The sequence below is a fragment of the Schistocerca cancellata genome, chromosome 3, assembly GCF_023864275.1.
Source record: "Schistocerca cancellata isolate TAMUIC-IGC-003103 chromosome 3, iqSchCanc2.1, whole genome shotgun sequence".
Classification (NCBI taxonomy): domain Eukaryota; kingdom Metazoa; phylum Arthropoda; class Insecta; order Orthoptera; family Acrididae; genus Schistocerca; species Schistocerca cancellata.
In genome coordinates this window covers 686,349,894-686,373,780 of record NC_064628.1, presented here as the reverse complement: position 1 = coordinate 686,373,780, position 23,887 = coordinate 686,349,894, and the positions used below count along the sequence as shown (strand labels likewise).

Sequence of the window (23,887 nt, the reverse complement as noted above, 5' to 3'; positions counted from 1 at the left end):
AGACAATGACTAAAGAAGACATTATATACCCTGTTAACTTTCAATTGTCTAATAAAAGAGAAGACATTGCACCTGCGAAACCTAGTTTACACGACGACACTAGGTTGCAGACAACTACGCTACCGGTCACTGCGCATGCAAACCGCGCTTTTGCGCAACTCGTTGGTGAAACTAAACACTTTCGGCGTGTTCCAACTTTGGCGGCAGTAGTTGCATGAGTTTTGAGGTTATGTGTGTTCGTGGAGCATAGACAATCTGAATTATGAAGTGTGGAACGGAGAATAATGTTCGCTTTTTGGATATCTATGCTTTGCATAGGTGTTTTTGGGATTTCAGTGACGATGATTACAAGAATAAGCAATATATTGCTGCCGCTGAGACCGTAATGTGCGATCACAACATAGATGGTTTGAAAATGTCTGAGCTGCAGGGCAAAATTTATTGAGTTAGGAACACATATACAACTGAATTAAGAAAAATACAAGCAAGTGTAATTCTAGCTGTGGCAATTTTCTCGTCTCCAAGACTAAAATCCCATCGTTCGAGTTGGCCAACTCTTTGTTACGGAATATTGTTGACAGGAGGGAGGGCTATACTAATTCAAGAAGCTGAATTCTTTACTCAATATCTTCTATTTAAAACGTCGCTGCAGTGCTTCCCATTCACATATGTTAGAATTTTGAAATATTGCCACTGTACAGATGTATCTTCAAGAGAGTAGTTGACAAACCATTCTCTTCTTAATGCGGCCTGCTTCGAATAATCATTGTTGTTAATGTTAATATTTATTACTGTTAATGTTAATAATTATTGGAGTTAATGAAATAGCGTCATCACCAACTAAAACCGTATCTTACAGCACGCCGAGTGTTCTCGATTGTAATGCACGCAATATGATATGTAATTTCAGTTCTGGTGAGAGTGCTTCACGCATTACAGTACCTTTATTCCTTATCGCATAATTAACTCTATTTAGAAGAAACGTGAACAGTTCTGGTGACATTCTAAGATAATTAAAAGAATTTCTTGGATCTTCCGTTATAAATTATTTCAGCAGTGATGCTGAGCAACCGAGCTGACGTCTTTTCTTCATCCGGTCAAGGATCGAGACACGTTTCTTATTTTTTTCTTATGCAGCGATTCAACGCAACAAGCTCAACTCCATCACAACTCGTGCGACGTGCAGCTGCCAAAACTTCCATTTCAGACACGACTCAGGGACCCACAAAACGACGAAACTGAAGTGTGTACTGGTGTCGTCGTGTCTACTGTCATATACGAAACCACTTGCGTGCAACCCATTCCACGCAGCTAGTGGCGAAACCCAATGCCGTCGTGTAACCTAGGCTTTAGAATAGTACCGCTGACATAGCAAGACGCACTCTTCCTACGTTCCACAGCAAGAGGTTAGAAATAAGTGTAATAATATTAATTTATCTCTTATTTTCAGAATACAAAATGTTATTTGTTACTATTGAAACCACTTTTATTTATAGTAGAATTGCGTCCTTTTCTGCAGTTATTAAACGTTTTATTAGTTACGATCTTATCCTATTGTTGTCCGCCATTAAAGTCGATACAACAATTTTTAGTAATTAAAGCTCTCCTAGCCAAAATATTATTGAGATAACTAATTTAGATTATGCATTTATCGTAGTATTAAAGTATCTCCGACATTATTTTCTTTTTCTAACGCAAATTTTGCCATACTGGGCCACAAATATCGAGTAAATTATTTTTCACGTAGGCATCATTACAGAGAAAGTTGTAACTAAATATGCTTCCTGCCATTAAAATTAACAAACCAGTGTGCTACTAATAAATATATATACATACGAATCCTAAATTTACAACTCCTGAGACCAAAAGAGATAACGTTCATATGTTGTTTTTCCTTTGGTGTGCAGCAATGCATGTGCACGATAACGTAACTTCAATAAAAAGAAATAATTGTAATTAATTATTCAGCATACTGAAGTGTTAAGTGTAACAAGTCTCTGTTAACATTTTTACAGTTTAAAAGAATGTAAGAAGATCTCTGATAAAAATAATTAATCATTATCTGCTTAAAAGACAGAAGCATAGAACACGTTACGATTAAATTACATACAGATTATTCATTCACATTTACACACACACAAACGCACACACAGACAATAACACTGCCGAATCCGTATTCCCTCGTAACTTATGCCTCCGAATCCTTATTCTCTCGTAATTCTGTCTTCCGCTCCTTCCCCTACTACAGTGATCCAGCAATCACGTTTGTTAGATTTTCATCTCCCCTTACATGCTGAGTTCTCCATCAGTGCTCACAAATACTGTCCATCTCTGACTGTGCGTTAGCTGTTATTGTTAGCGTTGGCTTGCTATCGATTTTGGTGAGACTAACGCAATCACTGCGCTTTTCACGGTAACACACTCTGTCCTAACTTTCCATTCATAACGAATCCCACTACCACCGTAACATTTTCTGCTGTTGTTGATATTACGACATATTTTTATTTCTGTTTATCTCTTCGCATTCCCTCCCTACCTAGTGCTTTAAGTACCCTCTGCCTCACTCAGTACCATGGCTTACGGAATATAGTCGTAGAGCGTTATGAGTGTCACGTTTTTCACACGTAAGCAGCAGATTCACATACTAAATGTGTAAAATGTGGCAGTGGTGGTGATATGACGATGGTGTCGTTTCCGGAATCGAAGCCGGACACGAAGAGTGGCGCGAGCCCGGTGTGTTTGCGCGCGCGTCAGCTAATCACTTTGACGTAAGGAGATTTGCCGGGCTGCGTCGGTGCAACAGACTTCCAGGCTGCTAACAGGATGCCCTGCCACATCAGGGGCTTCGCCCGTAAAAGGGCGCGGACCAGTCTCGGAGCTTGCAATACGTTCGTTCCCATCACCAGTAACCGGCTGTCCAGAAGAAGCGAACTTCTGCTGCTGCTAGTAGCGATTCTACTGTAATTACCTACAGCGTAAGGTAAGGTGCCAATATCATTTGGACTTTATTAATTTCCTGTGCACTTGCCTGTGAAGATGGTGATAGCCAGAGTCTTGGCAAAACTCACTGTTATGTGCGCATGCTATCCGTCAACCGGTGTTTCAAAAATTGACTCTATGGATTATTGCTATGACAACGCCTTGAAATAATGTTGTCGTCTAGTCCCTGACCTAAAGTGCTGAGAGCTGATCGCTTTAGCGATTTTTTTTTCTTTTTTGGACAGCTCCCCAGTTGCCTAAGTGAATCTTGTTCCTTATCTTTGCATTCCTAAAAAATATAAAATTGCCGGCCGTGGTGGCCGAGCGGTTCTAGGCGCTACAGTCTGGAACCACGCGACCGCTACGGTCGCAGGTTCGAATCCTGCCTCTGGCATGGACGTGTATGATGTCCTTAGCTTAGTTAGGTTTAAGTAGTTCTAAGTTCTAGGGGACTGATGACCTCGGAAGTTAAGTTCGATAGTGCTCAGAGCCATTTGAACCATTTTTTAACAGAGGCAGCTTAGTTATTGCAGAATACTCGATAACGTGAAAGAGGAAATGTTTTAGGTACACGAGATTTTGATCGCAAGATGTTTTCCTTTATTTCACGATAGGCTTCTATCTATAAGATTGCAAAGACGAAAAGAGTATGTCGGCTTATACAATGACAGCATAGAACAGTTTCAGAAGTAGGCTAGCGTTGACGTACGTACACTGCAACCAAATGACGTGTCTATAAAATGTAGAATGATAGCATTCCATATTAATTTCCAACATTTCAAGTTCCAAAGAAATGTCGTTTATGAACTACTCCATTTTCTTCCAGAAAGATAAATGGTCTGTGCTAAGGTTTTGTTTTGTAAACAGTTTTGTTTAACAACTTGAAAGACATTGAAATATCTCTGTCTTACCGTACACCGACTGTTCGCTCTTTGCTCAATGGTAGTGTTTATTATGGTTGTCAATCCTTAATGTATAGACTTTAAACAATCCAATGTTTTTGAAAGAAGAAAAACTTGTGTTACTCCTAAATAACCAAACAGGTTATGAACCCAGGTGTGCTACTGCGGAATTTAAAGTGAATAAATAAACACAAGTTGTAAGTTTCGTACATAAATGTTGTGTAAATTTTAAAATGAGCGCATTGCAAATTTTATACTTCGGCGCAACTTTTGGAATCAGTTTATGAATTTCGACTATGGATTCTACAAGAGTGATAAGCAATCAAAGTGGAATACATCGTAATACAAAGCAAATGTCTGTCTACGTGGTATTCCTGGAGCGCTTGACGTTGCTGAAGGTAGACCTGTAGAACCTGCGGGAGGTGCTACCGCTCAAGTAAAAGAGACATTTACCAAAATATTAAATAAATATCTAAAGGCTGACAGCAGTACTTTAATCGTACTGACTACGAATTCGACAGAGGAAGCATTGCAGAAAATAATGTGTCTTAATACATCTCGAGAAGAATGGACAGAATTGTATAAATTATTTGACGGTGTTTCTGAATATAAAGTTTACGACTTTTTTACAATTTTTTGGATCTGTGAAATATTCTAGTTATGATGAAGCAACTCAAATATGAAATTTGACAAAATGTTGGAATTATTTGAAGCAAGATACGGCCAAAGTTATAGAATATAATCCAGGACTACCCGATTTGTTTTTCAAATGTAAAATTTTAGGCAAACTACCAGAAATATACTTCATTAATATCAGGTTAGATGTTTATCTCAAAAAGTGATAGAGCTGTTGATAATTTGACAACTCAACTTTGTACATATGTGAAAGATTTGTCGAGTAAAGGAGGAGATTCTTTATCTCAAGAGGCACTCATAAGCAACTCCCTGACCAACTCTCTAAACAACAGCTGTCGAAAAAGAAAGTTGTTTATCAGAAGCCAAATCACGTGATCAAGAAATTCTGGAAGTGGATTGCTGGTGGTCAACTACAAAACTCTCAGAAAAGTGATGTTTCTGGAGCTGCTGAAACTCAAAATCGAAATTTGGTTCTCTTCGCTGAAATGGCTCTGAGCACTATGGGACTTAACATCTGTGGTCATCAGTCCCCTAGAACTTAGAACTACTTAAACCTAACTAACCTAAGGACATCACACACATCCATGCCCGAGGCAGGATTCGAACCAGCGACCGAAGCGGTCACGCGGTTCCAGACTGAAGTGACTAGAACCGCACGGCCACATAGGCCGGCCTTCGCTGAAACGCTTGTTGCTTTGTGATCTGAATGTGACGCTGGTAGCTGGTTTGTAACAAGTCATACCACCAATACTGACAATTTTTTCGAAATATTTGAACCATTTTCTAAGCACATACAGTTACATGGGAAATGGGGGCAATGTTAGTGCTGTTGGAAAGGGTACCATAGAAAGTGAAACAGCAGTAAATGGAAAGTTGCCCAAAATCACTTTGAGTGATGTTTATATGTACCAAAAATTAAAATAAGTGACATGTGAAGATGATGATCAAGATCTTAGACACACACTTGGGATTGGACTCTGAGCTCTGCGAAGGCTGTATTTATGGTAAAGCACATCGGCTTCCATTTGGCACCAGGCGGAGAGCTGGTTCACACGGATGCCTGTGGTTCTTCTCCGAATCCAAGTCTGGGTATCACTACGTTCTTTTATTCAAAGATGACTACAACAAATTTCGAGCTGTGTACTTCGTCAAAAAAAAATCAGAAGTTCCTAATAAACAAATACAATTTGTAACCGAAACAGAGACTGCTGGGCATACAATAAAAAAAAAAAACAAATGGTTCAAATGGCTCTGAGCACTATGGGACTCAACTGCTGTGGTCATCAGTCCCATAGAACTTAGAACTACTTAAACCTAAGTAACCTAAGGACATCACACACACCCATGCCCGAGGCAGGATTCGAACCTGCGACCGTAGCAGCAGCGCGGCTCCGGACTGGAGCGCCTAGAACCGCACGGCCACCGCGGCCGGCTACAATCAAAAAATCGCTAAATGGTAATGGAGGAGAATTAACAATAAACAGAAAAGGGAGATTCTAAGAAGGAGGGCATAATCAAGCGTTTCACTGTGCCATACGCTCCGCAGCAAACCGGATGCAATGAAAGACAAAATCGTTCTTTCGCTAAAACAGCCGGGACTATGATGCATGCTCACGGAAACATTACTCAGTCGCTTTGAGCTGAAATCATAAATTCTGCAGCATACATCCTCAATCGAACGGTACCTTCCAGTATTCTAGGGGCGTCTCAATACTAAATATGTCGTGAAGCATCTACGTATAAGTTCTAAATGTTATGTTCGAATTTCGAAACAATTAAGAGTGAATATGGATCGAAAAGCAGTAAAAGGGATTCTAAGGGGCTGTGACTACGATGATAGTTATCTGATCCGCTGTGAAGAAAATCGTCAGCTAACGAAGTCACGAGATGTTATTTTCGAGGAGAAAATTAGTTCAGTAGCTCCTGTGGGTCTTACAGACTCTCATCGGAAGTCTCCAGAGTCATTAGAGGAAAGTAAAGTGAAATTTAGTTTTCCAAGAGAAAACGAGTTCTGTAGTTTACTGACTTACAGTATTGAGCTGAAGAAAATTAGAACAATCTTACAACGCTAGGATGCGTGAACGTTTAACGCTAAAACGTCCAAAAAGAATTCAAGAGTACGTAGACACTTAATGATCATTGAGGAAGCAGAATATTATTGTGACGCCATGAATTCAAATCAACGAGACGATTGGAAAGCAGCAATGGATCAAGAAATAGCGGCAAATCAAGAAAATGGAACTTGGACTTTTACCTCCTACATAAAGGGCAATTCCATGTAAGTGGATCAACAAACTGAAGACGAAAGATGATGGATTGGGTGACAGATTCAGAGCAAGATTAGTGATCAAAAGATTTTTTCTAAATTTTTCGAACATTATTCAGCGTTTCAGGCAAGGATATGATGAACATTGCACAAGTAGATGTGATTACTTCTTTCCTTCACGGTGACCTGAAGGAAATGACATTTAAGACACGGCCTAAAGGTTATAATGGTGGTTGTAGAAAAGTATGCCAGTTAATGAAAAGGTTATACGAGCTGAAACATCACTAATTATGTCATGGACTTAGGATTTAAGACAAGTGAAGCAGATCCCTGCTATTCTTACAAGATTTTCTTCGCACTCTGTGTTGATGACGGATTGATTGCCGCAAACAATGATAGTAAACTTAAAGAATTTATTGACGAACTTGAATGAGAATGTAAAATAAATCCAAAATTGGCATCGTATTTTTTAGGGATGGAAATTAGTAGAAAGAAAGATGGAGTCATTCAAGTCAGTCAGACTCACTAAACCAAGAAGGTTTCGAAGCGCTTTGACATGAGTGATTGCAGAGGATTATAACTTCATTTACATCAAGAACGACGGCATGAAACAGAACCCTATCAACAATGAATATCCTTATAAGTAGGCTGTTGGATTCTTGATGTACCTGATGTGTGGGAGGAGACCAGACAGAGCATATGCTATTGGAGTAGTATCCAGAAATCTCGAACATCCAACAAAGCGTTATGGAATAAGAGTAAAAAGAATCTTTCGCTATTTGAGACGCACATATGACTGTGGATTTATTTACAAAAGTGTTGAAGACAAAGGCATTCTTGAATGTTACAGTGCTGCCGATCATGGAGGTGGTTTAAGGACTGGACGAGATACCTCAGATAGTCTTTATCTGCACTTCGGTGCACCTATCAGTTGAATGAGTCAGCGACAAACTTCAGTTGTAATCTCTACTACAGAAGCTGAAGTTGTACCGGCTAGTGAATGAATACGAGAAACTGTTTGGATCAAGAGACTTTTAACTGAACTTTGCCAGCTTAAGGATTCGAAACCTTGCCCACCAGTGGACTCGCACAGAATCCTGAATTTCACCGGCGTACAAAACATGTTCGAGAGTTTGTTGCAGCTGGTGAAATTCCTATTTCAAGAGTAAATACAGAAAATCGACTTGTAGATTTATTAAAAATCATTGTTTGCTGTCCGACTACGACAGTTCTGCAATAATACGAGGCGTGTTTTTTAAGTAAGGTCCGTTTTGTTGTAGACACTAGTAGTTCGCGCGCATACCGCAACGAGCGCGTGCGTCGGGTACCGGCATGCATCGGGAACATCTGTGCTGAGTTTCAGCTCTGTAGCTAACCTGTACGGTTCTGTCCTGTGCTTTCAAAACGTTTAAGACTACCAACTCGTCCATGATGAGGACCGCTCCGGTCGCCCTTCTTTGATTACAGACGATTTGGTGGTTTCAATTGAAGTGAGGATTCGTGAGAACAGGCGCTTCACAATAACAGGTCTCTCAAACGAATTTCCTGACGTGTCGAGATCCGTGCTTTACAACATTGTTTCTGAACACCTAAAGCTTAGGAAACTGTGCCCCCCGTTGGGTTCCGAAACTCCTTACAGTGGACCAAAAAAACAAAATATTTTAGTGTGCGATGAAGTTCTTGACTCGTTATCACTGAGAAGGTGACGGCTTCTTGAGACAGATCGTAACTGGAGACGAAACAAGGGTTTCGCATTTCACGCCCGAATCGAAGCAACAGAGCATGGAATGGAGACACACACACTCGCCTGTAAAGGTGAAGGCCAAACAGACTCTGTCCCAGTGCAAAATCATGGCGTCGGTGTTTTGGGATAGGCATGTTGTTTTGCTGGTCGACTTCATGCAACGAGGAACCACTATGAATGCAGAAGCAGACTGCTAAACCCTGAGAAAGCTGCGCAGAGCGATTCAAAACAAAAGACGTGGCATGCTGACAAAGGAAATTGTCCTTCTCCATGACCACGCAACACCTCACACTGGAGGTCAGACCCGCAATTTAATGGACAGTTTTGGCTGGGATGTTCAAGACCACCCACCCTACAGTCCTGATCTTGCGCCAAACTATTACTGTGGTTCTCATTCTGGAAACATCCCCCAGGCTGTGGCTAAGCCATGGCTCCGCAATATCCTTTCTTTCAGGAGTGCTAGTTCTGCAAGGTTCGCAGGAGAGCTTCTGTAAAGTTTGGAAGGTGGGAGACGAGGTACTGGCAGAAGTGAAGCTGTGAGTACCGGGCATGAGTCGTGCTTCGGTAGCTCAGTTGGTAGAGCACTTGCCCGCGAAAGGCAAAGGTCCCGAGTTCGAGTCTCGGTCGGGCACACAGTTTTAATCTGCCAGGAAGTTTCATATCAGCGCACACTCCGCTGCAGAGTGAAAATCTCATTCTGGAAACATCCCCCAGGCTGTGGCTAAGCCATGTCTCCGCAATATCCTTTCTTTCAGGAGTGCTAGTTCTGCAAGGTTCGCAGGAGAGCTTCTGTAAAGTTTGGAAGGTAGGAGACGAGGTACTGGCAGAAGTGAAGCTGTGAGTACCGGGCGTGAGTCGTGCTTCGGTAGCTCAGTTGGTAGAGCACTTGCCCGCGAAAGGCAAAGGTCCCGAGTTCGAGTCTCGGTCGGGCACACAGTTTTAATCTGCCAGGAAGTTTTATTACTGTGGTGTCACCGCCAGACACCACACTTGCTAGGTGGTAGCTTTAAATCGGCCGCGGTCCATTAGTACATGTCGAACCCGCGTGTCGCCACTGTCAGTGATCGCAGACCGAGCGCCACCACACGGCAGGTCTTGAGAGAGGTACTAGCACTCGCCCCAGTTGTACGGACGACTTTGCTAGCGACTACACTGACGAAGCCTTTCTCTCATTTGCCGAGAGATAGTTAGAATAGCCTTCAGCTAACTCCATGACTACGACCTAGCAAGGCGCCATTAACCATTTCTAGAGAGAGTCTCACTTGTATCATCAAGAACGCTGTATACAAATGATGGATTAAAGTTAAGTATTCCAGCAGCTACGTACTTTTCTTTGTAGCATTCATTACGTATCCTGTTTCAGATCTAACGCCAGCCTGCGTGAGTTGACGCGTGCATTTCGGCCTCCTCTCTCAATTAGTGTGCGTTGTGTTGGCTAATCTGCCGACACAACAATTACCATCTGTTCCTCCACCACAAACACCTCAGTGGCAACCGCTACAGTGATTACGACGACGTGAAAACGGCAGTGAACTCTTGGTTATCGGAGCAGGCGGCAAGTTTTTATGAAGACGATATTTTAAAATTTGTTGGTTGGTTGGTTTGGGGAAGGAGACCAGACAGCGAGGTCATCGGTCTCATCGGATTAGGGAAGGACGGAGAAAGAAGTCGGCCGTGCCCTTTGAAAGGAACCATCCCGGCAATTGCCTGGAGCGATTTAGGGAAATCACGGAAAACCTAAATCAGGATGGCCGGACGCGGGATTGAACCGTCGTCCTCCCGAATGCGAGTCCAGTGTCTAACCACTGCGCCACCTCGCTCGGTTTAAAATTTGTTGAGAGGTATGATACATGTTTCAACAAATTTGGCAACTATGTCGAAAAATAAAGTGAAGTATGTACTTTCTGAATATAATTTAACTTTTTTGAAATAACTTTTCGTTGCGTGCTTATGTTGAAATGGACCTTACTTAAAAAACACACCTCGTGTAAGAGTGTGTAAGTTACTAAGTAAGGAAGTGTTGAAATTTTGTGTTATGAACAGTTGTATTTAATGACTTGAATTACATTAATGTATTTTTATCTTGACAGAAACAGATTATTTTATGCTCTTTCAAAAATGGCTCTGAGCACTATGGGACTTGACATCTGAGGTCAACAGTCCCCTAGAACGTAGAACTACTTAAACATAACTAACCTAAGGATATCACACACATCCATGCCCGAGGCAGGATTCGAACCTGCGACCGTAGCAGCAGCGCGGTTCTGGACTGAAGCGCCTAGAACCGCTCGGCCACAGCGGTCGGCGCAACTTGGCGTCCAATGAGTGGCGACATTTGCCTTTTTAGACGGATCACGTTTTGTGCCAATGGTCACTGGTGTGTACGGTCTGAAGAGTCTGAAAGCAAACGCCTTGCAAACAGGAGGGAGCACTGTGGTCTGGGGAATGTTTTCGTGGCATAGCTTGGGTGATTTCGGCATTCTGGAAGCACAATGGATCAACACATATATGCATCTGTCCCTGGGGACTATGTTCACCCCTACAATCCGTTTGTTTTTCCTCAGCAGGTTGGCATCTACTAGCAGAACAATGCAACGTGACACACAACTCTCAGTGTGAGTGCTTGGTTCGAAGAGCACAGGAAAAGTCTACCGTACCCCTCTGACTACTAAAATCCCAGCCGAGAATCTGTGGGGCCACCTCGATCGGGCTGTTCGTGCCATGGATCCTCAACCGAGAAACCTAGGGCAGCTGGCCACGGCACTGAAGTCGTCATGGCTCTACGTCCCTGTCGGTAACTTCCAGAACCTTACTGACTCCCTTCCTGCATGTCTCGGATTGGTCCGCCCTGCAAAAGGTGGTTATTCAGGCTTCTGACAGGTCGTCAGATTAATGTGAGTGGATAAGGTATTGGCTTTTTTCCACTTTTGTAAGAATAGTACAAACGAATTAAAATAAAATTATTTCATCGTGAAAAAAAACCACATCAGTACCAAAAAAGAAAAAGGGTCGTTTGTAATATCACTAATTACATTTTAAAAAAGTATTCAAAATATATACTTTAACTGTTTCTGACAGCAGACAGACTGTATGAGAAGCAAAAAATAGCACATGTGAACACAAAATTAAAATTGAATAGCACAGTGATGCCAATGTTGTTATAAGACTTCAAACTAATACACTCCTGGAAATTGAAATAAGAACACCGTGAATTCATTGTCCCAGGAAGGGGAAACTTTATTGACACATTCCTGGGGTCAGATACATCACATGATCACACTGACAGAACCACAGGCACATAGACACAGGCAACAGAGCATCCACAATGTCGGCACTAGTACAGTGTATATCCACCTTTCGCAGCAATGCAGGCTGCTATTCTCCCATGGAGACGATCGTAGAGATGCTGGATGTAGTCCTGTGGAACGGCTTGCCATGCCATTTACACCTGGCGCCTCAGTTGGACCAGCGTTCGTGCTGGACGTGCAGACCGCGTGAGACGACGCTTCACCAAGTCCCAAACATGCTCAATGGGGGACAGATCCGGAGATCTTGCTGGCCAGGGTAGTTGACTTACACCTTCTAGAGCACGTTGGGTGGCACGGGATACATGCGGACGTGCATTGTCCTGTTGGAACAGCAAGTTCCCTTGCCGGTCTAGGAATGGTAGAACGATGGGTTCGATGACGGTTTGGATGTACCGCGCACTATTCAGTGTCCCCTCGACGATCACCAGTGGTGTACGGCCAGTGTAGGAGATCGCTCCCCACACCATGATGCCGGGTGTTGGCCCTGTGTGCCTCGGTCGTATGCAGTCCTGATTGTGGCGCTCACCTGCACGGCGCCAAACACGCATACGACCATCATTGGCACCAAGGCAGAAGCGACTCTCATCGCTGAAGACGACACGTCTCCATTCGTCCCTCCATTCACGCCTGTCGCGACACCACTGGAGGCGGGCTGCACGATGTTGGGGCGTGAGCGGAAGACAGCCTAACGGTGTGCGGGACCGTAGCCCAGCTTCATGGAGACGGTTGCGAATGGTCCTCGCCGATACCCCAGGAGCAACAGTGTCCCTAATTTGCTGGGAAGTGGCGGTGCGGTCCCCTACGGCACTGCGTAGGGTCCTACGGTCTTGGCGTGCATCCGTGCGTCGCTGCGGTCCGGTCCCAGGTCGACGGGCACGTGCACCTTCCGCCGACCACTGGCGACAACATCGATGTACTGTGGAGACCTCACGCCCCACGTGTTGAGCAATTCGGCGGTACGTCCACCCGGCCTCCCGCATGCCCACTATACGCCCTCGCTCAAAGTCCGTCAACTGCACATACGGTTCACGTCCACGCTGTCGCGGCATGCTACCAGTGTTAAAGACTGCGATGGAGCTCCGTATGCCACGGCAAAGTGGCTGACACTGACGGCGGCGGTGCACAAATGCTGCGCAGCTAGCGCCATTCGACGGCCAACACCGCGGTTCCTGGTGTGTCCGCTGTGCCGTGCGTGTGATCATTGCTTGTACAGCCCTCTCGCAGTGTCCGGAGCAAGTATGGTGGGTCTGACACACCGGTGTCAATGTGTTCTTTTTTCCATTTCCAGGAGTGTAGTTCATTGCTCTCTGTCGAAAACTTGTGCTGCTTGAAGTCTAGTACAAGGGGACTTTAAAGAGTAAGTTTCACATGTCATAGCAGTCATAGCACGCTAAAACCATGGCGCAACGAGCGCGGCGTGTTTTTCTTTTTTTTTCTTTTTTTTTTCACTATCTGCTTATATTTTATGACCCACCGTCTAATTTCTTATGATGGGTCGTATGTTGCCACTTAGTCGCTGTCACTGGGTCCGGGGTCTGGAGTGACAAAGTAACACCACCCCGGCTCCCGTCCCCACTCACACCGTTGCCCGTGTCCCGCCACGTGGAGGCGGGCTCTATTTGTTTAGATCCATTTGCTATCTTTTTTTTGTGCAGCATTAGAAAAACTTATAACTAAAAACAAAATCAAGTAAGATATTAATAAACAAAACGAAACGCGGTGTGTTGTCATAGAAGAGTACATGTTCAGTTTTTTACCCGCCAGGGTAGCCGAGAGCGCTAATGCGCTGCTTCCTGGACTCAGGTAGGCGCGCTGGCCCCGGATCGAATCCGCCCGGCGGATTAACGACGAGGGTCGGTATGCCAGCCAGCCTGTATGTGGTTTTTAGGCGGTTTTCCACATCCCCCTAGGTGAATACCGGGCTGTTCCCCAGGTTCCGCCTCAGTTACACGACTCGCAGACGTTTGGGATGGCGGCAGGAAGGGCATCCGGCCACGCTCCGCAACTAACACTGCCAAATCAATAGTAACTACACCGACCCCGCGTTGAAGCGGGACACAGGCCCCGAGAAAGTAAGTAAGTAAGTACGTGTTTAGCTTTTTCCTGCAGAGACAGTTCTGCGATACGGATAACAGCTGCAACGCAGCATGCGATTGAAATTGCGCGGCGACTGGAAACGTACTCCGAAGTACAGATCCGCAGGACAGTACGATCCTATAGGGAAAAGTCTAAATTGCACACAGATTCTGGCGGTATTTGGACAAATTCAGTGTTACGTTCAGATGATGTGAAAAGGTGCCAACAACATGACGAAAGCTGCACAGATCATAATTCTGGTAGGGAAGGGAAGCCATCGACCCCGATCACAAACGATAATGTCCAGGGAATCGAGAAACCGACTGGCAGTAATAGCACATTTTCCAACGGTTCTCGAATTGCTCCGTGACAAAGGATCGGATATCTACCGTTGAGGAATTGAGTGAGTGTTAGAGCGTTCCGACTGTTGTTAACAGAAACTTCGTGATTATGTTAGAAAACAGTGTCATGTATCTCTGTCGCTTTAAAGTATGGTCCAGTATTTAGTTAAAGTTACTTAGCTTGCATAACAATGTGTAACTTACTTTTTAAAGTCCCCTCGTAGATTTGGCCCAAAATTCGGACGCCGCTCCAAGAAACCTCAAAAACAATTGTTATTACATGCAGTTTTCTGGTTCCTGTTGAACTGAGGTCGCAACTTTAAATAAGGGTATTTCAATAAGGACTTTAATACTTTGAAAATGCAAATAAATTAATTCATAGTACCTACAGAAGTGATTGTAGTGTCAATTTGTAGAGAAATACACCGAGATTTATCTCGCATAGTTCGCTAGTGTCGAATCGCACCATAAGGAGCGCTAGCGACAGTTGCGGTGAAGATGGAGGCCTTCACTGGACCCGAGAGTCTTAGCTATGTGTTTTGGTTTGAAGAATCGAAGTCGGCGACAGCAGTTCAGCGTAATTTCCGTACCAAGTACGCTAAAGATCCTCCTAGTAGGCCCGAAATTTATCAGTGGCATAAATGTTTTGTAGAAACAGGGAGCTCGGTAAGATATGGGAAATCATCAGGTCGTCCAAGCACATCTGACTACGTCGCTGAGCGAGTGAGACAACATTCTGTCAAAAACCCTGCGAAATCGACCCGGCGTGCATCACGCGAACTGCAGATCCCACATACGACTCTTTGGCGTGTGTTGAGAAACCGTTTGCATTTGAAACCGTACAGCAATAAAAGACACTGAAAAAATTGCTCGCAAAGACTTCTGTACGGGTATGTTAAATCGATTACGTGAAGATGAACATTTCTTGGACAATATCATCTTTTCTAACGGGTCGATTTTTCACTTACGTGGCAAGGTTAACACACGTAACTGTAGGATTTGGGGCAGTGAAAAATCAACATCAAACATTGAAACATGTTCGTGAAAGCCCTAAACTGAGCGTTTTTTGTGCATTGAGCAAAAACAAAGTGTATGTCCCCTTTCTTTTCCGTGAGAGAACCATCAACGGGATAGTGTACCTGGATATGTTACAACAATTTTTGATAGCACAGATCCCACAGATCGCTGAGGATAACCAAGAACGAAATATTTACTTCATGCAAGACGGTGCATGACCTCACTACCTGACTGATCAGGGATTTTCTCAGTGACCGCTTACCAAGTCAATGGATTGGCCGTGAGGCGCCAATTGCGTGGCCCCCACGTTCCCCAGACCTGACACCACTCGATTTTTTTTATGGGGATTCATCAAAGAGTTGTTTGTACCTCCTGTGCCAGCTTCCCTACCTGAATTTACGCCGTCACTCAGCAAGTTGCACCTGCAATGCTACAGTAAGTTTGGGAAGAAATTGACGTCAGATGCGATGTGTGCAGGATAACCAACGGAAGCCACATACAACATCTTCAGTTTAAGGTAAAAAAAACACTTGATGTGTTTCCCTACAAAACAACACTAAACTCAGCTCTATATCTTCTTTCAATAAATTTATATGAATTGTTAAAGTTGTAAAGTCCTTTTTGAAACACCCTATATTCCAGTAAATCACACGTCAATATCAAAAATTATATTTTCCTTAGGGGTAAAAACCAGTTGCCAAAATCTTTAAGATATGGATTAGATCATATTGAAACTAATCTGTGAAAGTGAAACTTCCTGGCAGATTAAAACTGTGTGCCCGACCGATACTCGAACTCGGGATCTTTGCCTTTCGCGGGCCAGTGCGTGTGTAATGCAGATAATTGGAAATGGCAGATTTTATAACACTTCAGAATGTCATGCACAATGGACTGGAACCCACCAACGAGTAATCTATCATTCAGATTAATGTGGGTGCTCACAGGATATTTCGGCTACATTATTCGTCAACACTATCATCACCAACCATTTGACACTCAGCTGCGTAAATGTCTCCTCTAGACTTATGCACGTATTGCGCTCTTCAACCATCTGATCACCTTCCATTAGCTCGTCTTCTCGATCTTTTCTTCTCTTTTGGAATCAGGTAAACAACTTTCTTGGTCTATCACGTCAGTCCAAAAAGTTGTGAGACAGAGTTAATAAAAAAAAAAGAGAAACGTTGAGATGGCGGCTTTAATGCTTCAGGTGTTCTACATAGTTTCCCTATCCACACTCACACGGACACACACACAAAGCACAAAACGTTCATACAACAGTGTAGAATTGTCAAAAAAGTTCGTCTTTGATATGTTGTTCAACTCGCGCGTCTCAATGGCTTGAATGCCGGTTATGTCGTCAAAGGTTTAACACTTCCTGTGGATTTCTGCAATTTGTTGTTTTGTAGTAGTTTCCGGTTCAAGTATCGTCACCGGTGATGATTTTTCCGGAAATGAATTGTCCACTTTTGGCGTTTCACTCAAGTCACAGCAGCTGTCCGTGTGTCCTTTATATTCGTGAGCCAAGGTGTGCAGGACAAACTTTGCATGCACTTCTCTCTTCATCAAAACATTCTGGAGGATGGCTTGAAGGCCTGATTTAGAGATGCTGCTCCAAGGCAATTTGTGACACAATAACGTTGACACACTACGCCCGAACGTCCACTACTTAACACTCCCGAGAGAGTGACGGTTCAATCCCGCGTCCGGCCGTCCTGATTTAGGTTTTCCGTGATTTCCCGAAATCGCTCCAGGCAAATGCCGGGATGATTCCTTTGAAAGGGCACGGCCGACTTCCTTCCCCGTCCTTCCCTGATCCAATGAGACCGATGACCTCGCTTCCTGGTCTCCTATCCCAAACAACCCAACCCAACTTAACACTCTCTACTCACAACTGACTCACCGAACGCGCATCTGTTGCTTACAGTTTTAGTTCAAGATGCCACAGTAGTTACTACGCTGAAGTCGCTTGTATGCCAGGAATAAAGTCAGTCTAGGAACTTTTTGGGTGGACGGTGTACCTACCAACCATTCGCCTGGCTACAAGTCCCGGTCCACTCCACCTCATTTTCATTACGGAAATAATCACATCTTCTTCTACAGTGTCTTCTGTGACGCATTTCCTTGTTTTCCGGTCTCACCTAATGACTCCCAATCTCTACCAATCCATTGTTCACCGACATTCTCTCAGTTTTGCATTACGAGTCCACATTTCATTGCCATAAGTGAAAAATGTTAATATTCGTTGACCGTAAAGTGTCCTTTCATGCACATTGGAAGCTTGAGTCTGAAAAACCTTTCTCCTTGCCATAAGCATTCAGAACCATTTGTACTATTTTGTAAATTTTTTCCTATTTATCTGACGTAAATACAAAGTCTAATCAGCTGATTCCCTTATTTCGTCGTTAATTTTCACAATTGTGCTATTGATATGTATACACTCTCTGATCAAAAGCATCCTGACACAGTACATAATGGTAAAATGACCGTAGATACCAGGAGAGGCGGACCCACCAGTACTGGAGGACGCAGAGATTATTATACTCTCAGTAGAGAAGCAGTAACAGCAGACTCAGTCGGTCAGGGGAGCTTATTGATCTCGAAGTAGACTAATCACTAGACGTCACCTAAGTAACAAGTCCATCAGGGATATTTCAGCCATTTTGAATCTACTCAGGCCAACGGCCTTGCCGGAGTGGTAACACCGGTTCCCGTCAGATCACCGAAGTTAAGCGCTGTCGGGGTGGGCTAGCACTTGGATGGGTGACCATCCGGTCTGACGAGCGCTGTTGGCAAGCGGGCTGCACTCAGCTCTTGTGAGGCGAAACTGAGGACCTACTTGATTGCCGGCCCGGGTGGCCGAGCGGTTCTAGGCGCTACAGACTGTAACCGTGCAGGTTCAAATCCTGCCTCGGGCATGGATGTGTGTGATGTCCTTAGGTTAGTTAGGTTTAAGTCGTTCTAAGCTCTAGGGGACTGATGACCTCAGAATTTAAGTCCCATAGTGCTCAGAGCCATTTGAACCATTTGAACCTACTTGATTGAGAAGTAGCGGCTCCAGTCTCGGAAACACATACGGAAGGGAGAGCAGTGTGCTGACCACGTGCCCCTCCATATCCGCATCCAGTAACGCCTGTGGGCTGAGGATGACACGGCGGCCAGTCGGTACCTTTGGTCCTTCATGACCTGTGCGGGAGGAGTTCAGTTTTTAGAACATCTACTGAAGTCAACTGTCCACTTGCTGCTTGTCTCCAATCAGTGGTGAGAGATGGCGCAGAATGTTGCAAGGAATCCATTGCTTGTTCTCATATGAGAGGCAGAGACGCGAAGCGGTTAGATGTGCTCCGTGTAGAACACATCGATCGTCCCTTGTGATAGTGAGACATAGTCGACTGCAACCGTGACGACGGATATGCTTGCTCTCACGTTCCTATGTGGCTGAATACCGAGCCACTGTCACAGCTGAATGCCGCACAAATCTGGATATTGCACGACGCTGCCAGCCGGCGAAATGGAGACTCACAATGAACATCTGTCAGATGGTGATATTGCTCTCTGAGACGAATACAAGGCAGTTCTGTGTCTTTCACAGTGAGCGTTCCGCATATGACGGTTTTCACGACCCTTATATACCCTGCTAGGCACGGTAACGACTCTAAATACGATCAACGCTAATGTACTCTGGTAGCCGTTCTCGCTGTACGCAGAGGTTCAACTCTAATCATTTATATAGCCGTCGACGGTGTGTACATGTACGATGTTACGTTTACATCTGGTCATGTCTTCCGGAAGCTTCACTTTTGCGAGGCAGTGTAATTAACAACTGTGAAGGGGTAAGGAGACTGTCGCGATGGAGAATATTAACTCAGTTGCTGTCAATTGTACAAAACACACAAACTTAATTTCCTAAAAAGACTTATCGCACATGGCCTTAAAGGATTCAAAAAACGATACGGCTGAAGGCCTGAACACAAGTTACTTAAATTGCTTTAAGGAATACACGCGGCTGAAGGACTTACTTTCAAAAAAATTACATGAATAATCGGCTGAAGGCCCCACACTAGACATAGAAGAACTGAGGATTAAGGCCTGGATAACAAGAATTTCCAATAGAAAAGAAAATTTAAAAAGTTTTTGAACAAGTGACTTTCCAGATTTTACTTTAAGACGGCTGAAGGCCTTATCTTAAAAATATTTGAGGTAAAAGCTCGGCTGAAGGCCACATACTGAACGTAGAGCAACTCAAGGCTAAAGGCCTTGATAACAAAGATTTCAAATGGAGCCAAATCTCCTTCTTAAAATTAGTTGTTAACCAATCAATCTTGAAAGCTTAGCTTAAGACGGCTGAAGGCCTTACTTTAAAATTAAAACAAACTAAACTAATAGACGGCTGAAGGCCTCGCACAGTACTTCAGACTAAAAGAAAACCACAATCTAAAACCAACAGAACAGTAGTGCTCAGAAGTGTTCGAAGGGTCGGCCTGGAGAGGTAACTCTAACGTAAAGTTGGGTGAGACAGGCAGCCAAGTAAGGTTAAATAATCGGATGGCAACCCGACCCAGGGACGGCTGAAGGACCGACCAACAACCTAATCAATTCCCTTCCACCCGACCAACAGCACGGCAACGGAAAGTGTCAGCGAGGACGAAGATACGAGCAGCACTAAGTCTTCACATTTTGGCGTCTAAATAGAGCCAAGGCACAATAGCCACTCAAAAATATGAATAAACACAGAGGCTGTCGAACTACACGCCGTGCCGGACAGCATCAACACGGCGAGGAAAGGTACACTCGCCGCTCTGTCCCCACCGACCGACTGCCTACTCCAGTACACAGATAGCATTCATACAGGGTGTTTCAAAAATGACCGGTATATTTGAAACGGCAATAAAAACTAAACGAGCAGCGATAGAAATACACCGTTTGTTGCAATATGCTTGGGACAACAGTACATTTTCAGGCGGACAAACTTTCGAAATTACAGTAGTTACAATTTTCAACAACAGATGGCGCTGCAAGTGATGTGAAAGATATAGAAGACAACGCAGTCTGTGGGTGCGCCATTCTGTACGTCGTCTTTCTGCTGTAAGCGTGTGCTGTTCACAACGTGCAAGTGTGCTGTGGACAACATGGTTTATTCCTTAGAACAGAGGATTTTTCTGGTGTTGGAATTCCACCGCCTAGAACACAGTGTTGTTGCAACAAGACGAAGTTTTCAACGGAGGTTTAATGTAACCAAAGGACCGAAAAGCGATACAATAAAGGATCTGTTTGAAAAATTTCAACGGACTGGGAACGTGACGGATGAACGTGCTGGAAAGGCAGGGCGACCGCGTATGGCAACCACAGAGGGCAACGCGCAGCTAGTGCAGCAGGTGATCCGACAGCGGCCTCGGGTTTCCGTTCGCCGTGTTGCAGCTGCAGTCCAAATGACGCCAACGTCCACGTATCGTCTCATGCGCCAGAGTTTACACCTCTATCCATACAAAATTCAGACGCGGCAACCCCTCAGCGCCGCTACCATTGCTGCACGAGAGACATTCGCTAATGATATAGTGCACAGGATTGATGACGGCGATATGCATGTGGGCAGCATTTGGTTTACTGACGAGGCTTATTTTTACCTGGACGGCTTCGTCAATAAACAGAACTGGCGCATATGGGGAACCGAAAAGCCCCATGTTGCAGTCCCATCGTCCCTGCATCCTCAAAAAGTACTGGCCTGGGCCGCCATTTCTTCCAAAGGAATCATTGGCCCATTTTTCAGATCCGAAACGATTACTACATCACGCTATCTGGACATTCTTCGTGAATTTGTGGCGGTACAAACTGCCTTAGACGACACTGCGAACACCTCGTGGTTTATGCAAGATGGTGCCCGGCCACATCGCACGGCCGACGTCCTTAATTTCCTGAATGAATATTTCCATGATCGTGTGATTGCTTTGGGCTATCCGAAACATACAGGAGGCGGCGTGGATTGGCCTCCCTATTCGCCAGACATGAACCCCTGTGACTTCTTTCTGTGGGGACACTTGAAAGACCAGGTGTACCGCCAGAATCCAGAAACAATTGAACAGCTGAAGTAGTACATCTCATCTGCATGTGAAGCCATTCCGCCAGACCCGTTGTCAAAGGTTTCGGGTAATTTCATTCAGAGACTACGCCATATTATTGCTACGCATGGTGAATATGTGGAAAATATCGTACTATAGAGTTTCCCAGACCGCAGCGCCATCTGTTGTTGAAAATCGTAACTACTATAATTTCGAAAGTTTGTCTGCCTGAAAATGTACTGTTGTCCCAAGCATATTGCAACAAACGGTGTATTTCTATCGCTGCTCGTTTAGTTTTTATTGCCGTTTCAAATATACCGGTCATTTTTGAAACACCCTGTAGCTGCTCAGTGGAAATCACACAAGGTGCACACAGTGCCACGTAAACATCCGCACCAAGAACTTCGAAAAACCTTAAAACCAAACACTGTGGAACAACAAGGACGAATCGCAAGTCGACACACGCAGAATTTCCATAAGCGGTCGGCGACCAAATTGACGTCGCCCGATGAAACGACCGACCGAACGACCAACCAACGGTCGTTCCCGCTCCAATCTCCTCCCGTTGGATAGTTCATGTGTGTTGCCAGCGGTCTGTCCGGAGTTCTCTGGCGCTCCATCCCCGACTGATCCCCCGACACACGACGAGCCGGAAATACTAGCGGCCGCTTCAGAGATTTTTTTTTTTCCTTTATTGTATTTCAATTCCCCATCGGGGCGGGCTGGCAGTAGCATAGGCGCTGCTCTTCAGCCGAAAGACATAGAACAAAACAATAGAAGACATTTAAAAACAGCAAAGGAGAGAATAAGGTGAACATAGATATAAAAAAAGGGGGAACAGCATGGAAGGCAATAGACAAAAAACGGGGTGACTGTAAAATGGAGATAAAAAACTGTTTAAAAGTAGCACACACAAAAAGCCACACACTGCGACGGTTAAAAGAACACAAGGCACAGTATGACTGGAGCATAAAGGTAGCGACGGATGGCATAGCACATAACGTAACACTGACGGCGAACCACAAGGCAGGACACAATTAAAATCACACCTCTTGACGCACACCAGAAACAGTACTAAACACAACACTGATGTGGCACACTGATGATGATCAATACAGAGGATCTGCCAGGCGCTAGGAGATGAGGGAGACCTGAAGAAGGGAGGGAGGGGAAGAGATGGGGAAGGTGAGCGGGGGGCGCGCGGAAGAGGGCCAGGTAGGGAGGGATGTAGGAAGGAGAGAGGCAAGTATGGGGTACAGGGTCTCAGGGGAGGGGGGACGGAGGAAAATCCGCTCTGGGAGAAGGAGGAAAGAGGAAAAGGGGGCCCTGGGGACGGGGGGGGGGGGGGGGAACAAGGCCAGGTTATAGTTGGAAGAGATGTCACGGCGAAGTTCGTCATCTGGGCGCTTCAGAGATAATACGACAGTGCTGTTATCGATACGCGCTGCTGCTACCACTCACGAGCAGGCAAGCCAGAAACTTAGTGACTCCAGTAAATCGAATAAGAAACGAGGCGACAGTTCCGTAAAGAGAAGCTGTGAAGCAAGAAACGGCGTGAACGAGAGCCGATCACGGCTCATCTTCCTTTATATCTGCATGTTTGAATTTTTTTTCGTGAACGAATGTAGAAAGCGCCATCTTAGAGGTGTAAGAAATATCAGCGACGGGGAGTGGAGTAAATTTGAGGAGATGAGCCAAGCAAGGTGATCCATATCACACAAACTGTGAAGAGCTAGACGGAGAGAAAAATGGAATTCGTGTTAATGAAATGTATATCGAGCACCTTAGTTTTACCAATGACGTTGGACTGTTCGCCTGTAGTGGAGATTAACTACGACAACGAGTGGAGGAACTTAGTAGAGCAACTCTGAAAGTAAGCCTGAATGACAGTCATAATACGACGAAAACGACACAAAATACTCTATCTTGTCCAAAGTATCCGGAAACATATTAGTGGACATTATTATATGGTGTGCCCAACCTTCGCCATCATGACGGCTTAAACTTTGCTGGGGACACTTCCAGTGAGGAGTCTGAATGCCTGTGGAGCAATGACGGCCCGTTACTCATGAAGAGCCGAAACCACAGAAGGTAGTGACGTCGGCCGCTGTGGTCTGGAGCGAAGTCGACGCCCTTACTTACTTACTCCTCGGCTCTACAGCCACATCACTATAGAAGTAATGTGGAAACGATGTAAGACTGCAATCCTCGAGGCAGCTGGAGAGGTTTTAGGACATGAACGGGCACAAAGGAAGGAAGATTGGTTTGACGAAGAATGTATGAGAAGAAATGAGGAACGTAATATAGCACGAATGAAATTATTGCAGAGAATAACTCGAGCAAATCTGAATGAATGTAATGAAAAGCGCCGTGTAGCGACGAGGGTCTGCAGACAGAAGAAAAGAGCACCAGAAAAGAAAAAAACTGGAAGAAACTGAACAGCTAGGAAAAGAGAAGCAAAGTCGTGAAATGTACCAGAAGATTAAAGAAGGAAAGACCAGGTTCCAAGCCAGAACAAATATGTGTAGAAATAAAGAAGGGGATTTTATAGTGGAGAGTAACAAA

At 44.5% G+C, this 23,887-nt stretch overlaps 1 protein-coding gene across 1 annotated transcript in view; it reads left to right on the top strand.

Moving 5' to 3' along the window:
* The first annotated feature begins 2,866 nt into the window (after window positions 1-2,866).
* Window positions 2,867-23,887, top strand: part of LOC126176512 (uncharacterized) — a 168,856-nt gene continuing 147,835 nt past the window's right edge. The window contains exon 1 of the mRNA XM_049923669.1: window positions 2,867-2,980. The gene's annotated coding sequence lies outside the window, so the exon portion shown is untranslated. The remainder of the gene's footprint in view (window positions 2,981-23,887) is intronic.